Genomic DNA, 14,342 nt, shown 5'->3' with positions numbered 1-14,342 from the left:
CTTGACACAGACACTAGAGGAGGCAGCAATGTGACCATGGAGCAGAAGATGGGAGTGATGTGACTACAAACCAAGAAATGGCAGCAGCTATCAGAGCCTTCAGAGGGGAGTACCCTCTCAATACCTTGCTTTGGCTCAGTGATATTATTTCAGACTTTTGGCCTCTGGAACTTGGAAAAATTGTTTTCTATTGTTTAAAGCCTCCAAGTTTGTGATCATTTGTTACAGCAGCCACGGGAAATTAATGCAAAAGAACAGAAACTCTGTTCTACACTGCCACCTATAGGCAAATTCTCTGGTTCCCAAATCAGAATCCTCTCAGTAGGAATTAGATGGCCACAGATCTGGATACAGGGGCATTACTTCCAAGTCTGCAGTAATAAATACTTGGTAGAAAAGTCAGATAACCCAAACCTGAAGGAAATGAGGTACCCAGAGTCCAGGGATACCTTCAAAAAAAAAAAAAGGCATCAAATTAGAATTAGAGAAGCATCGCAGAAGACATAGGCAAGAGCAACCCTAAATAATGATTGTTAGCTTCCTTTACTTGTTATACTGAAAGAAAAGTTGATTCTTGAACTTGTCAGTCCTAATCCTGCAAGATAGAGAGAGCTACTGTTTCTTTTTTTTAAATTTTTATTAATTTATGATAGTCACAGAGAGAGAGCGAGAGAGAGAGGCAGAGGAGAGAGAGAAGCAGGCTCCATGCACCGGGACCCGACGGGGATTAGATCCCGGGTCCAGGATCGCGCCCTGGGCCAAAGGCAGGCGCCAAACGCTGCGCCACCCAGGGATCCCGAGCTACTTGTTCTAAAGGGAGAGATTCCCATGTAAGAACAAACTAGTAAGGTAGGTTTAATGAATGTAGTCACATGTACTCATTGTTGGGTGAACAGCTGCAAGTAGGTGTATGGTTTAATGACGTGGCAACATAAAAACAGATCTCGGGGTATATGTAAAGCTTGGGCTTTGACTGATTCTACTCAACATGTACATCATTAAGTGCTAGCAACAGAAAGACACCAGGATCAAGATGCAGATTTCGTCACCTAGGGGACTACACATCATTCAGTGACAAATTATAATAAATTAAACCAGATTGAATTTATAGGCACAGCTTGGAGATATTGTGTCTTCAATTCCAGACCACCAAAATGAAGCAAGTATCTCATGAAAGTGAATCAACTGAATTTTTTTTGGTTTTGCACTGCATATAAAGGTTATGTGTATACAATATTGAAGTCTATTAAAAGTGTGCAATAGCATTATGTCCAAAAAACACAATGTATATACCTTAAATTTAAAAATACTTTATTACTGAGATGCACGGGTGGTCCAGTGGTTGAGCATCTGCCTTCAGCTCAGGGCATGATCTTGGAGTCCCAGGATGGAGTCCCACATGGGGTTCCCCACAGGGAATCTGCTTCTCCCTATGCCTAGGTCTATGCCTCGTTCTCTTTCTGCATCTCTCATGAATAAATAATAAAATCTTTAAAAAATAAAAAATACTTTTATTACTAACAAATGCTAACCATCATGTGAACTTCAGTGGTTGCAATCACTGATCATAGATCCACGTAACAAATAAGTAAAATGAGTAAGTTTGAACTGCAAGAAGGACACAGAGACATGAAGGAGAAATGCTGTTGAAATAAAAATAACACCAAAAGACTTGCTCAATGCACGTTTGCCACAAACTTCAATTTGTAAAAAAAAAAAAAAAAAAAAAAAGATTTGTGTGAAGCACGATAAAATAAGGTATGTCTATATAAAAAAGTGTTAAAGTGATTAGTTATTAAAGAAAAAAGGGTTTTTTTTCTCATAACATTTATCAAAATAAATTCTCAGATGAATTAAAGGCATAATTGTGAAACAATGAAACTACTGACATATAGTTGATAATATAGGTGAATTTTATATGAACATGGATAGAGAAAGCCTTTTTAAGCATAAAAGTCATAATGATATCACCAAGATGGCAAGAAAAATGATCTTCTCCAGTTCCCTCAGAGAAAAACCAACTAGGAGTATCTATAGTCAAGGCATCTTTGTGAAAGTCCTAGAACCAAGGATGAGGCTGGAGTATCTACTTGGCTCAGAAAAAAATAAAATAAAATAATGCATTTGAAGGGTAAAGGAGCAGTTTTACTTTGACCTAATCACCCTTTCCCAAAACCAGTGCAGTACAGCAAAAGATATACTCCCAGAAACCTCTGATTTCTCCAGTGTGAAAAGCCCCAAGGGAGGGTATCCAGCTTCTCCACTGTTATGAGTGCTTCTAAGGATGCCTACACTTCAGTCTCATCTCACAGGGACCACTGGAGAAATAAATAGCATAGACTTTCAAGCATCAGAGGATGAGAGAGGGAGGAAAGGGGCTCATAGCAATTAAGGCAGGGATCATGGTAAGCTAGGTGGTTTGGGGAGTGTAAGTACCTGAACAGAGCTCTTAGCTAAGAGCCAGAGTGAGAGCCATTTGGAGAACCAAAGTGATGGTGCTCACTTCAGCAGCACATATACTAAAATCGGAATGATACAGAGAAGGATTAGCATGGCCCTTGCCACAAGGATAACATGCAGCATTCCATATTTTTTCAACTTCTGGTCTTTGGCCTTGTCAGAATCATCCAGGGTGAAATTTACTTAGGTCATGGTTGATATTCTTGACTCAGCCCGCTCACATACAGCCACTCTGCACTTAGCAAAATGGACCTAGAAGGAAGAATTCAACACAAAAGAAAGAATCATGAAACAGTACTCTCTGCCACAGAGTTACAGAATTTAGATTACAATTCAGTATCAGAAAAGTCAATTCAGAAGCACAATTATAAGCTACTAGTAGCTCTGGAAAAAAAGCATATAAAGGATTCAAGAGACTTCATAACTGCAGAAATTAGATCTAATCAGGATGATATTCAAAATCAATTAAATGAGATGCAATCCAAACTGGAGGTCCTAATGATGAGGGTTAAATGAGTTGTAGAAGAGAAAGAGTGAGAGATATACAAACACAAGTTTATGGCAAGGAGGAAGCTGAGGAAAAAAGAGAAAAACAATTAAAGACCATGAGGAAAGGTTAAGGGAAATAAATGATAGCCTGAGAAGGAAAAATCTACATATTGAACAAATCATAGCTGAGAACTTCCCTAATTTGGAGAGGAAACAGGCATTCAGATCCAGGAGATAGAGATATCCTCTATCAATAAAATAAAATAAAATAAAATAAAATAAAATAAATCAATAAAAACCGTCAACACCTCAACATTTTAAGAGTGAAACTTGCAAATTTCAAAGATAAAGAGAAAATCCTTAACGTGGTAAGAGACAAGAGATCCATAACTTATATAGGGAAAAATATCAGATTAACAGCAGACCTCTCCACAAAGACCTGGCAGACCAGAAAGAGCTGGCAGGATATATTCAGGTCTTAAATGAGAAGAACATACAGCCGAGAATACTCTATCCAGCAAGACTCTCATTCATAATAGAAGGAGAGATAAAGAGCTTCCAAGAGATGCAGAAACTGGAAGAATATGTGACCACTAAACTAGCTCTGCAATAAATGTTAAGAGGGACCCTGTAAAATAAATAGGAAGCCCAAAGAACCTACCCACAAAAACAAGGACTTGAATAGGTATTATGGTGACACTAAGTTCATATCTATCAATAGTTACTCTGAACATGAATGGGCTAAATGATCCCACCAAAAGACACAGGGTTTCAGGCTGGATTAAAAAAGCAAGACCCATCCATTTGCTGTCTACAAGAGACTCATTTGAGACCTAAGGACACCTCCAACCTGAAAATGAAAGGGTGGAGAACCATTAACGTTCAAATGGTCCTCAAAAGAAAGCTGGGGTGGCAATCCTCCTATCAGATAAAGGTTATCCCAAAGACTGTAGTAAGAGATGAAGAGGGACACTATGTCATACTCAAAGGGTCTATCCAACAAGAAGACTTAACAATCATGAATATTTATGCCCCTAATGTGGGAGCTGCCAAGTATATCAAACAATTAATAACCCAAAGTAAAGACATATTAAATTATAATACACTAATAGTAGGAAACTTCAACCTAGCACTTGCGGCAAATGACAGATTTTCTAAGCACAACATCACCAAAGAAACAAGAGCTTTAAATGATACACTGGATCATATGGATTTCACAGATATCTACAGAACTTTAGGTCCAAACACAACTGAACACACATTCTTCTCAAGTGCACATGGGACTTTCTCTGGAATAGACCATATTGGCTTACAAACCAGGCAATACCAAAAGATTGGGATTGTTCCCTGCATATTTTCAGACCACCATGCTTTGAAACTTAAACTCAATCACAAGAAGGAATCTGGAAGAAACTCAAACACATGGAGGTTAAAGTGCAGGCCTGCTAAAAGATGAAAGAGTCAACCAGGAAATTAGAGAAGAATTAAATAAGATTCATGGAAACTAATGAGAATGAAGATACAACCATTCAAAATCTTTGGGATACAGCAAAAGCAGTCCTGAGAGGGAAATACATCACAATATAAGCATCCCTCAAAAAATTGGAAAAAACAAATACACAAGCTAACCTTGCACCTAAAGGAACTGCAGAAAGGACAGCAAATAAACCTATACCAAGTAGAAGAAGAGAGTTAATAAAGATTCGAGCAGAACTCAATGAAGTAGAGACCAGAAGAACTGTAGAACAGATCAACAAAACCAGGAGTTGGTTCTTTGAAAGAATTTGTAAGAGAGATAAACCATTATTCAGTCTATTGAAAAGAAAGGAGAAAGGACTCAAATTATAATATTATGAATGAAAGGTGAGAAATCACAACCAATACCAATGAAATACAAAATTTAAAATAAAAAAAACCATGTAATTTATATATATATAATAATAAAATATTATTATAATATTTTAATAAAGCAATTTATTTATACACCAATAAATTAGTCAATCTAGAAGAAACAGACACATTTCTGGAAAACCACAAACGACCAAAACTGGAACAGGAAGAAACAGAAAAACCTGAACAGGCCAATAACCAGGGAGGAAATTGAAGCAGTCATCAAAAACCTCCCAAGACACAAAAGTCCAGAGCCAGATGGCTTCCCAGGGAATTCTATTAAATATTTAAAGAAAAAACAAAACCTATTCTACTAAAGCTGTTCTGAAAGATAGAAAGGGACGGAATACTTCCAGACTCATTTTATGAAGGCAGCATCACCTTAATTCCAAAACCAAAGACCCCACCAAAAAGGAGAATATAGACCAATATCCCTGATTAACACAGTTGCAAAATTCTCAAAAATATACTAGCCAATAGGATCCAACAGTACATTAAGAAGATTATTCACCGTGACTAAGCAGGATTTATCCCTGGAATGCAAGGCTGGTTCAACACTCTTAAAACAATCAACGTGATAGATCATATCAACAAGAGAAAAAACAAGAACCATATGATACTCTCAATAGATGCAGAGAAAACATTTTTTAAAAGATTTTATTTCTTCATGAGACACACACACATACACACACAGAGAGAGAGAGAGAGAGAGAGAGAGACAGAGACACAGGCAGAGGGAGAAGCAGGCTCCACGTAGGGAGCCCAAGGTGGATTCGATCCTGGGACTCCAGGATCAGGCCCTGGGCTGTAGGCGGTGCTAAACCACTGAGCCACCCGGGGGGCCCCAGAGAAAGCATTTGACAAATACAGCATCCATTCCTGAACAAAACTCTTCAGAGTGTAGGGAAGGAGGGAATATTCCTCACCACCTTAAAAGTCATCTATGAAAAGCACACAGCAAATATCATTCTCAATGGTTGGAAATACTGAGAGCCTTTCCCCTAAGATCAGGAACACGACAAGGATGTCCACTCTCACCACTGCTATTCAACATAGTACTGGAAGTCCTAGCCTCAGCAATCAGACAACAAAAAGAAATAAAAGGCATTGAAATTGCAAAGAAGTAGTCAAACTCTCCCTCTTCACAGATGACATGGTAAGGTACCTATAAAACCCAAAGACTCTACCCCAAGATTGCTAGAACTCATACAGCATTTTGGCAATGTGGCAGGATACAAAATCAATGCTCAGAAGTCAGTGGCATTTCTATACAGTAATAATGAGACTGAAGAAAGAGAAATTAATCAATACCAAAATCCCATTCAGGTTTATTGCACCCAAGATAAGATACCTAGGAATAAACTTAACCAAAGTGATAAAGGATGTATACCCTAAAAACTATACCCTAAAACTCAAGAAATTGAGGAAGAAGACACAAGAGATGGAAAATATTCCATGCTCATGGATTGGAAGAATTAATACTGTTGAAAATTTCTCTGCTACCCAGGGCTATTTACACATTTAATGCAATCCCTATCAAATACCCATAGACTTTCTTCAGAGAGTTGGAACAAATCATCTTCAGATTTGTGTGGAATCAAAAAAGACCCTGAATAGCCAGGGGAATTTTGAAAAAGAAAACCAGAGCAGGGGGCATCACAATGTTGGATTTCAAGTTGTACTACAAAGCTGTGATGATCAAGACAGTGTGGTACTGGCACAAAAACAGACACGTAGATCAGTGGAACAGAATACAGAACCCAGAAACGGGCCCTCAACTCTATGGTCAACTAATATTCAACAAAGCAGAAAAGACTATCTCCTGGAAAAAGGACAGTCTCTTCAATAAATGGTGCTGGGAAAATTGGACAGCCATGTGCAGAGGAATGAAACTAGACCATTTCTCTTACACCATACACAAAGATAAACTCAAAATGGATGAAAGATCTAAATATGAGACAAGAATCCATCCTAAATCCTAGAGGAGAACACAGGGCAACACCCTTTTTGAACTTGGCCACAGAAAACTTCTTGCAAGATACATCTGTGAAAGCAAGGGAAACAAAAGCAAAATGAATTCTTGGGCCTTCATCAAGATAAAAAGCTTCTGCGCAGCAAAAGAAACAGTCAACAAACTAAAAGACAACCTACAGAATGGGAGAAGCTATTTGCAAATGACATATCAGATAAAGGGCTAGTATCCAAGATCTAAAAAGAACTTAGTAAACTCAACAGCAAAGAACAAAACAATCCAATCATGAAATGGGCAAAAGACATGAACAGAAATCTCACAGAGGAAGACATAGACAAGCACATGAGAAAATGCTCTGCATCACTTGCCATCAGGGAAGTACAAATCAAAACCACAATGAGATACCACCTCCACCAGTGAGAAATGGGCAAATTAACAAGGCAGGAAACAAACAAATGTTGGAGAGGATGCGGAGAAAAGGGAACCCTCTTGCACTGTTGGTGGGAATGTGAACTGGTGGAACCACCCGGGAAAACTGTGTGGAGGTTCCTCAAACAGTTCAAAATAGAGCTGCCTTATGACTCAGCAATTGCACTGCTTGGGGTTTTACCCAAAGATACAGATGCAGTGAAAGACCTGAGACACCCTGCACCCCAATGTTTATAGCAGCAATGTCCACAGTAGCCAAACTGTAGAAAGAGCTTCAGTGCCCATTAAAAGATTAATGGATAAAGAAGATGTGATCTATATACACAATGGAATATTACTCAGCCATTTAAATGACAAATACCCTCCATTTGTTTCAATGTGGATGGAACTGGAGGGTATTATGCTGAGTGATGTAAGTCAATCGGAAGAAGGACAAACATTATATGGTTTCATTCATATGGGGAATATAAAATAGTGAAAAGGATATAAAGCAGAAAGGAGAGAAAATGCGTTGGAAATATCAGAGAGGGAGACATAACATGAGAGACTCCTAATTCTGGGAAACAAGGGGTAGTGTAAGGGGAGGTGGGTGAGGAAATGCGGTTTGTGACTAGGTTGATGGGCACTGAGGATGGCATTTGATGGGAAGAGCACTTGGTGTTATACTATATGTGCAAATCAAACTCTAATAAATAAAAAATATACAAAAAAAATGAGAAGCGAAGAAAAAAAAAGTGATGACGCCCCAACCCAACTGGCTGGGTTTGGTTCTGTGTGTCCACCTAAAGGTCTCTATAAGGAATGCCTGGGTGGCTCAGTGGTTTAGCACCTGCCTTCGGCCCAGGGCATGATCCTGGAGTCCTGGGATCAAGTTCCGCATCAGGCTCCCGGCATGGAGCCTGCTTCTCCCTCTGCCTGTGTCTCTGCCTCTCTCTGTGTGTCTTTAATGAATAAATAAATAAAATCTTTAAAAACAAAAACAAACAAAAAAACAAAGGTCTCTATAGACAGAGCCATCTTACAGCCTGCTCACACAGGGAAGGAAGTCAGCAAACCCACCCAGTGTGGTACACTGCCTCACCTAGGAGCCTAATCAATGATCTATGAGAGGTCACACAGCCCAGGCTATGACCTCACCTAGACAAAGAGCCAACCCAATAGCTCTGTTCAATTGTTGAGCAGAGACTACAGCCCTTCTTATTCAGGACACCTCAATAGTGACCATGGACATTCCTTGGAGCTCAACATACAGGACACAGAGCATAGCCAATGGCCCTGTCCAGCACTAGAAACCCAGCCCACAGCCTTGCCTGATTGCTGAGCACAGCCTGAGTCCCCCCCTAATCCCAAAGAGACTTTACCTGAATGCCGAGTCATGCCAGAGGCACATCTGGATTGGGGGCATAGCCTGTACTCTCACCCTACCAGGGCCAATTGCAGACCCCAGCCTGCAGCCCCACTCATAAGCCAAAGTAAAAACTAGTAGCACCACTCTGCCTGTGACTCCAGCCCACCAGAGGTGAATGCTGATCCAGCTAATGGCTCCACCTGACCATGAAGCCAATACAAAGCCACTCAACCAGGGAGCCAGCCAGCAAGCAGCTCAATCTGAATGCCAAGCTGAGTCAGCAGGCTCACCTAACCAAAGAGCTCAGCCAGGAGTACTCCTATCTCAGAGAAGAGACAGAAGCCTCACCAAATTAGAGACCCTAACAGTAAGCCCCCTTCCTGCCCTCAGTTACTTCCATCTGACCCATCCAAGCCCCACAGTGAACTATTATTGGTTTTAAAAGAGGAATGCTGAAACTATAAGATAGGGTACATAAGCCTCATGGCACTAACAAAGAAAAACCCTGTAGTAGATGAGCAAAGTATTGAGATAGAAGAATCAAAGCACACCACCACAAAGGGTCATCAAATCAGAAAAATAAGACAGCAAGGGACAAAGAAGAGAATATAGGAATTACAAAACAGTCAGAAAAAAACAATTAACAAAAGTTAAAAAGAAAAGAATACAATTAACAAAATGGCCATAGTAAGGCCCTACCTATCAATAATTACTTTAACATTGGTGGATGAAATTCTCCAATCCAAAAACCTAGAGAGGCTGGGATGGTTAAAAAAAAAAAAAACAGGAAACTAGATCCAACAATATGCTGTCTACAAGAGATTCACTATAGTTTTAAAGACACACATAGATTGAAAGTGAAGGGATAGAAAACATTCCATACAAATGGTAACCAAAAGAGAGGAGGAATGGCTATACTTCTATCAGAAATAGAGTAAGTTTCAAATAGTCACAAGAGACAAGGAATGTCACTGTATAATGATAAAAGGATTAGTTCACAAACAAGCCATAATAATTGCAAATATGTATGCATCCAACATCAGAACATCCAAATATATAAAGCAAATAATAACAGAGCTGCATGGAGAAATAAACAACAATACAATAAGAAGGGTTTTAATATTCCATACCCAATAATTGATGGATTACTCAGACAGAAAATCAATAAGGAAAGAGCACTACAGTGTTATCTGACTGTATATACACATGATTGCATATAACATATGACTATATGATCATATATTGTTATTCAACACTAGATAGTGATATGTGAAAAACACTATAGATCAAATAGACGTAGCAGACATATATAGAACATTCCACCCAACAGCAGCAGAATACAATCCTTCTCAAGTGCAGACAGAACATGTTCCAGGACAGATCATATGTTTAGACACAAAAAAGTCTTAACAAATTCAAGAAAATTAAAATTATATCACATGTCTTTTCTGACCACTATATAGATACCAATAAGAAGAGGAAAGTTGGGAAATTCACAAACATAGAAATCAAAACACACTACTGAACAAACTATGGATCAAAGGAGAAATTAAAAAATCTTGATATAAATGAAAATGGAAATATAACATGCCAAAATTTATGGAATGCATTAAAAGCTGTTCTAAGAGGAAAGTTACAATCATAAACACCTACATTAAACAAAGAAATATCTCACATAAACAATCAAACTTTACAACTCAAGGAGCTTGAACTAAGGTCAATGGTAACAGAAGAAAAAATAATTAGGATTAGAATAGAAAAAATGAAACACAGAAGAATAAAACAAAAGACTAACAAAACTAAAAAAAATTTAAAAGAATTAGTTTTTTTTTAAAAAACTACACAAAATTGACAAGCCTTTCACTAGGCTAACCAAGAAAAAGAGAAAAAGACTCAAATGAATAAAATTATCAATAAAAGAGGGATATTACAATTGAAACATCATTCCAAAATATCAGAAGAGGGCAGCCTGGGTGGCTTAGCAGTTTAGCACCTGCCTTTGGCCCAGGGCCTGATCCTGGAGACCAGGGATCGAGTCCCACATCAGGTTCCCTGCATGGAGCCTGCTTCTCCCTCTGCCTGTGTCTCTGCCTCTCCCTCTCTCTCTGGCTCTCATGAATGAATAAATAAAATCTTTTATATCAGAAGAGACTACGATAAGCAATTATATACCAATGAATTGGATAATCTAGAAGAAATTGTACATTTCTAGAAACATACAACCTAACAAGACTGAAGCAAGAAAAAAAACAATATCTGAGCAGAATAAATATGAGAAAAGCCATTGAATCAGTAATCAAAAACCTCCCAAAACAGAAAAGTCCAGGACAAGATAGTTTTACTCATGGATTCTACCAAACACTGGTGAATTTAAAGAATCAAAGCCAATCCTTCTGAAATCCTTCCAAAAATTGAAGAAGAGGGAATACTCCCAAATTCACTTTATAAGACCTCCACTATCCAGATACAAAAGGCATGGGATCCCTGGGTGGCGCACGGTTTGGCGCCTGCCTTTGGCCCAGGGCGCGATCCTGGAGACCCGGGATCGAATCCCACGTCGGGCTCCCGGTGCATGGAGCCTGCTTCTCTCTCTGCCTCTCTCTCTCTCCATGTCTATCATAAATAAATAAATCTTAAAAAAAAGGCATATAGATACTAAAGGCCCAATAGCCCGATGAACATAAATGCAAAAATTCACAACAAAATACTAGTTAATAAAGTTAGCACATTAAAAGGATGGTATGCCACAAAGATGGGATTTATCCCTAGGATGCAAAGAAGGCTCAACAAACACAAGTCAATAAACATGATACATTAATATATCGTTGGATAAAAATCACAGAATCCTCATAGCAAAAGCATAATAAAAGCATTTCATAAAATGCAACATGACAAAAATAAAGCCCATATGTAATATAATTAAAACTTCTGGAAGAAAATATAGGGTTAAAAACTCCTTGATGTTGGTCTTGGTAATGAGTTTTTGCATAGAACACCAAAAGCACAAGCAACAAAGCAAAAATAAACAAGTGGCTCTACATCAAACTAAAAAAGTTATCTTTACAGCAAAAGAAATTATTAACAAAATACTTATAACAGAATAATAATGGTGACACAAAGAATAGGAGAAAATACGTGTAGACCATATGTCTGATAAGGCATTAATTTCCAAAATATTTAAGGAACTTCTACAACTCGATACTTAAAAAACAAAGAAAACCCCAAATAATTCAATTAAAAAAGGGGCGAAGGACCTGAGCTGATATTTTTCCAAAGAAGATATCCACATGTCCAAGAGGTACATGAAGTTGTGCTTAACATCAGTAATTACCAAGAAATACAAATCAAAAACACAAAAGATATCACCTCACACTTGTGAGAATGACTATCATCAAGAAGACAACATATGTTGGAAAGGAAATGGAGAAAAGGAAATACTTCTGCGCTGTCAGTGGGAATGCAAATTGGTGCAGTAGGTATGAAAACAGTATGAAGGATTCTCAAAAAATTTAATACAGATTCTCAAAAAATTAAATACTCTATATGATCTACCAATCCCACTTCTGGGTATATATACCTAAAGGAAATGAAATTAGTATCTTTAAGAGATGCCTGCATCCCTATGTTCACTGCAGCATGGTTCACAATAGCCAAGACATATAAAGAACCCTAAGTCTCCACTGACAGATGAATGGACTAAGAAAGTATGGTGCATAATACCGACATATATTCAAATACAGGTGTGGGCACACAGGAATACTAAAAAAGAAAAAATCTTGGGGCACCTGGGTGGCTCATTTGGTTAAGCATCTATCTGCTTTTGGCTCAGGTCACAATCCCAGGGTACTGGGATCAAGCCCCACATCAGGCTCCTTGCTCAGCGGGAAGCTTTCTTCTCCCTTTCTCTCTGCCCTCCCTGCCCCCATTTGTGGTCTATCAAATAAATAAATAAAATCTTAAAAAAAAAAAAAGAAATCCTGCCATTTGGAACCACATGGATGTATCTTGAAGTCATTATGCTAAGAGAAATAAGTCAGACAGAGAAAGATAAATGCTGTATGATCTCACTTACATGTGGAATTTATAAAATCAAACTCATAAAAATAGACAATAAAAAGGTGTCACCTGGGAGAAGGGCGTGGAGAGATGGAGGAAATGGTTACAAGATAAATAACTACTAGGGGTAAAATACACAGGATGGTGACTACAGTTAACAGTAATGTATTGTATATATGAAAGCTCCTAAGAGAGTAGATCTTAAATGTCCTCACCACATTCTCTAAAAAAAAAGGTAGCTGTGACATGATGAATGTGTTAATCAACCTTCCTGTAGTAATCATTTCACAATGTAATCACATTGTACACCTTAAATTTACATGTTATATGTCATTCATGTGTCAATAAACCTAATGAAAAATATCATTCTGGAAAAAATAACAAAAAGATAAACTATAAAGGGCACCCTGGCAGACATAACTATGCACAACCTAAAAACTAGGAAGGGTGAAAACATGAAAAACTAATAAAAGGTCAATAAAACTTGGGGAAAATCTTTGCAACTTTCACAACAAATAAAAAAATACCTCGATGCTTTAAAAGATTAAGTCAGTAAGAAGAATAATAAGCATTACACACTGAAAACCAAGCAAAAAGCACAAATAGGAAATATAGATACACACAGAAATATAACTACACAAGGCACACATGCACACAACTTGATCAACCTGCTTAGCATTAAAGAATTGGAGAAAATATACAGTTACCTCCTACTTTAACCATATTTTCAGACTGAAACAATGAAAAAATAATTAGACAGTGTTTGGGAAGCATACAGAAAAACAGACACAGTCATGTATTGCTTGTGAAAAAAAGGTACATTATTGAAGAGTAATTTAAAATCATAAATCAGGGATCCCTGGGTGGCGCAGCGGTTTAGCGCCTGCCTTTGGTCCAGGGCGCGATCCTGGAGACCCGGGATCAAGTCCCACGTCGGGCTCCCGGTGCATGGAGCCTGCTTCCCTCTGCCTGTGCCTCTGCCTCTCTCTCTCACTGTGTGCCTATCATAAATAAATAAAAATTTAAAACAATAAAATCATCAATCAAATGGTTTAAAAATGAATATCAATTAAAAATTCTACTCTGTATTTTCTTTTACTCTTAGGATATAATTTGCAATGTTGCAAACCTCTATACTGTTCAGTAAAGACTCTTTAAATTTGTGTACAATCGAAAGCAACTCCTAAATCAATAGTGAGGAACTGAATTAGTGAATGGTGGTACATCCATTTGATGGAATACTATTGGCCCAAACAAAATATTGGTGAATAGGTGTTTAAAAATTATATAAAAATGAGCAAATTAATTGAAAACAGTGTTGCTTTTATTTATTGTATTAATTGAAAGCAACGTGGTAGATTGTAAAGACACACACAATTTTTATCATGAGGGTGTAAGCAGCATTGATGTGGTTTACCTTTTCTACCTATATTTAAACATTTTCCTACAATAAAAATGAATTTCGTCTTTTGTGGTAAAAGGAAAGATTTTTTTAGAAATAAAAAGAGTTAAATTCTTAAAAAGAGTCAGTATGTGGTCTTTATCCATAGTATTATCTTCGTTCATTTGTATTATCCAGTAACATCCAAAAGTAAAGACTCCCTTCAAGTATATTTTTTTTTTAAATGGAAAGGTCCTCTGTTTTTCTTTTTTATTTATTATGATAGTCACAGAGAGGAGAGAGAGGCAGAGACACAG

General features: G+C 37.8%; 1 pseudogene; it reads left to right on the top strand.

The window, feature by feature from the left end:
- Positions 1 to 2,495: 2,495 nt before the first annotated feature.
- LOC119879235 lies at positions 2,496 to 2,594 on the top strand (annotated as a pseudogene).
- The last annotated feature ends 11,748 nt before the right edge of the window (positions 2,595 to 14,342 follow it).

Source organism: Canis lupus, unplaced genomic scaffold, assembly GCF_011100685.1.
Source record: "Canis lupus familiaris isolate Mischka breed German Shepherd unplaced genomic scaffold, alternate assembly UU_Cfam_GSD_1.0 chrUn_S470H631, whole genome shotgun sequence".
Classification (NCBI taxonomy): Eukaryota; Metazoa; Chordata; class Mammalia; order Carnivora; family Canidae; genus Canis; species Canis lupus.
Note: the sequence above shows the minus strand (reverse complement) of the source record. Positions and strands in the feature narration are given on the sequence as shown.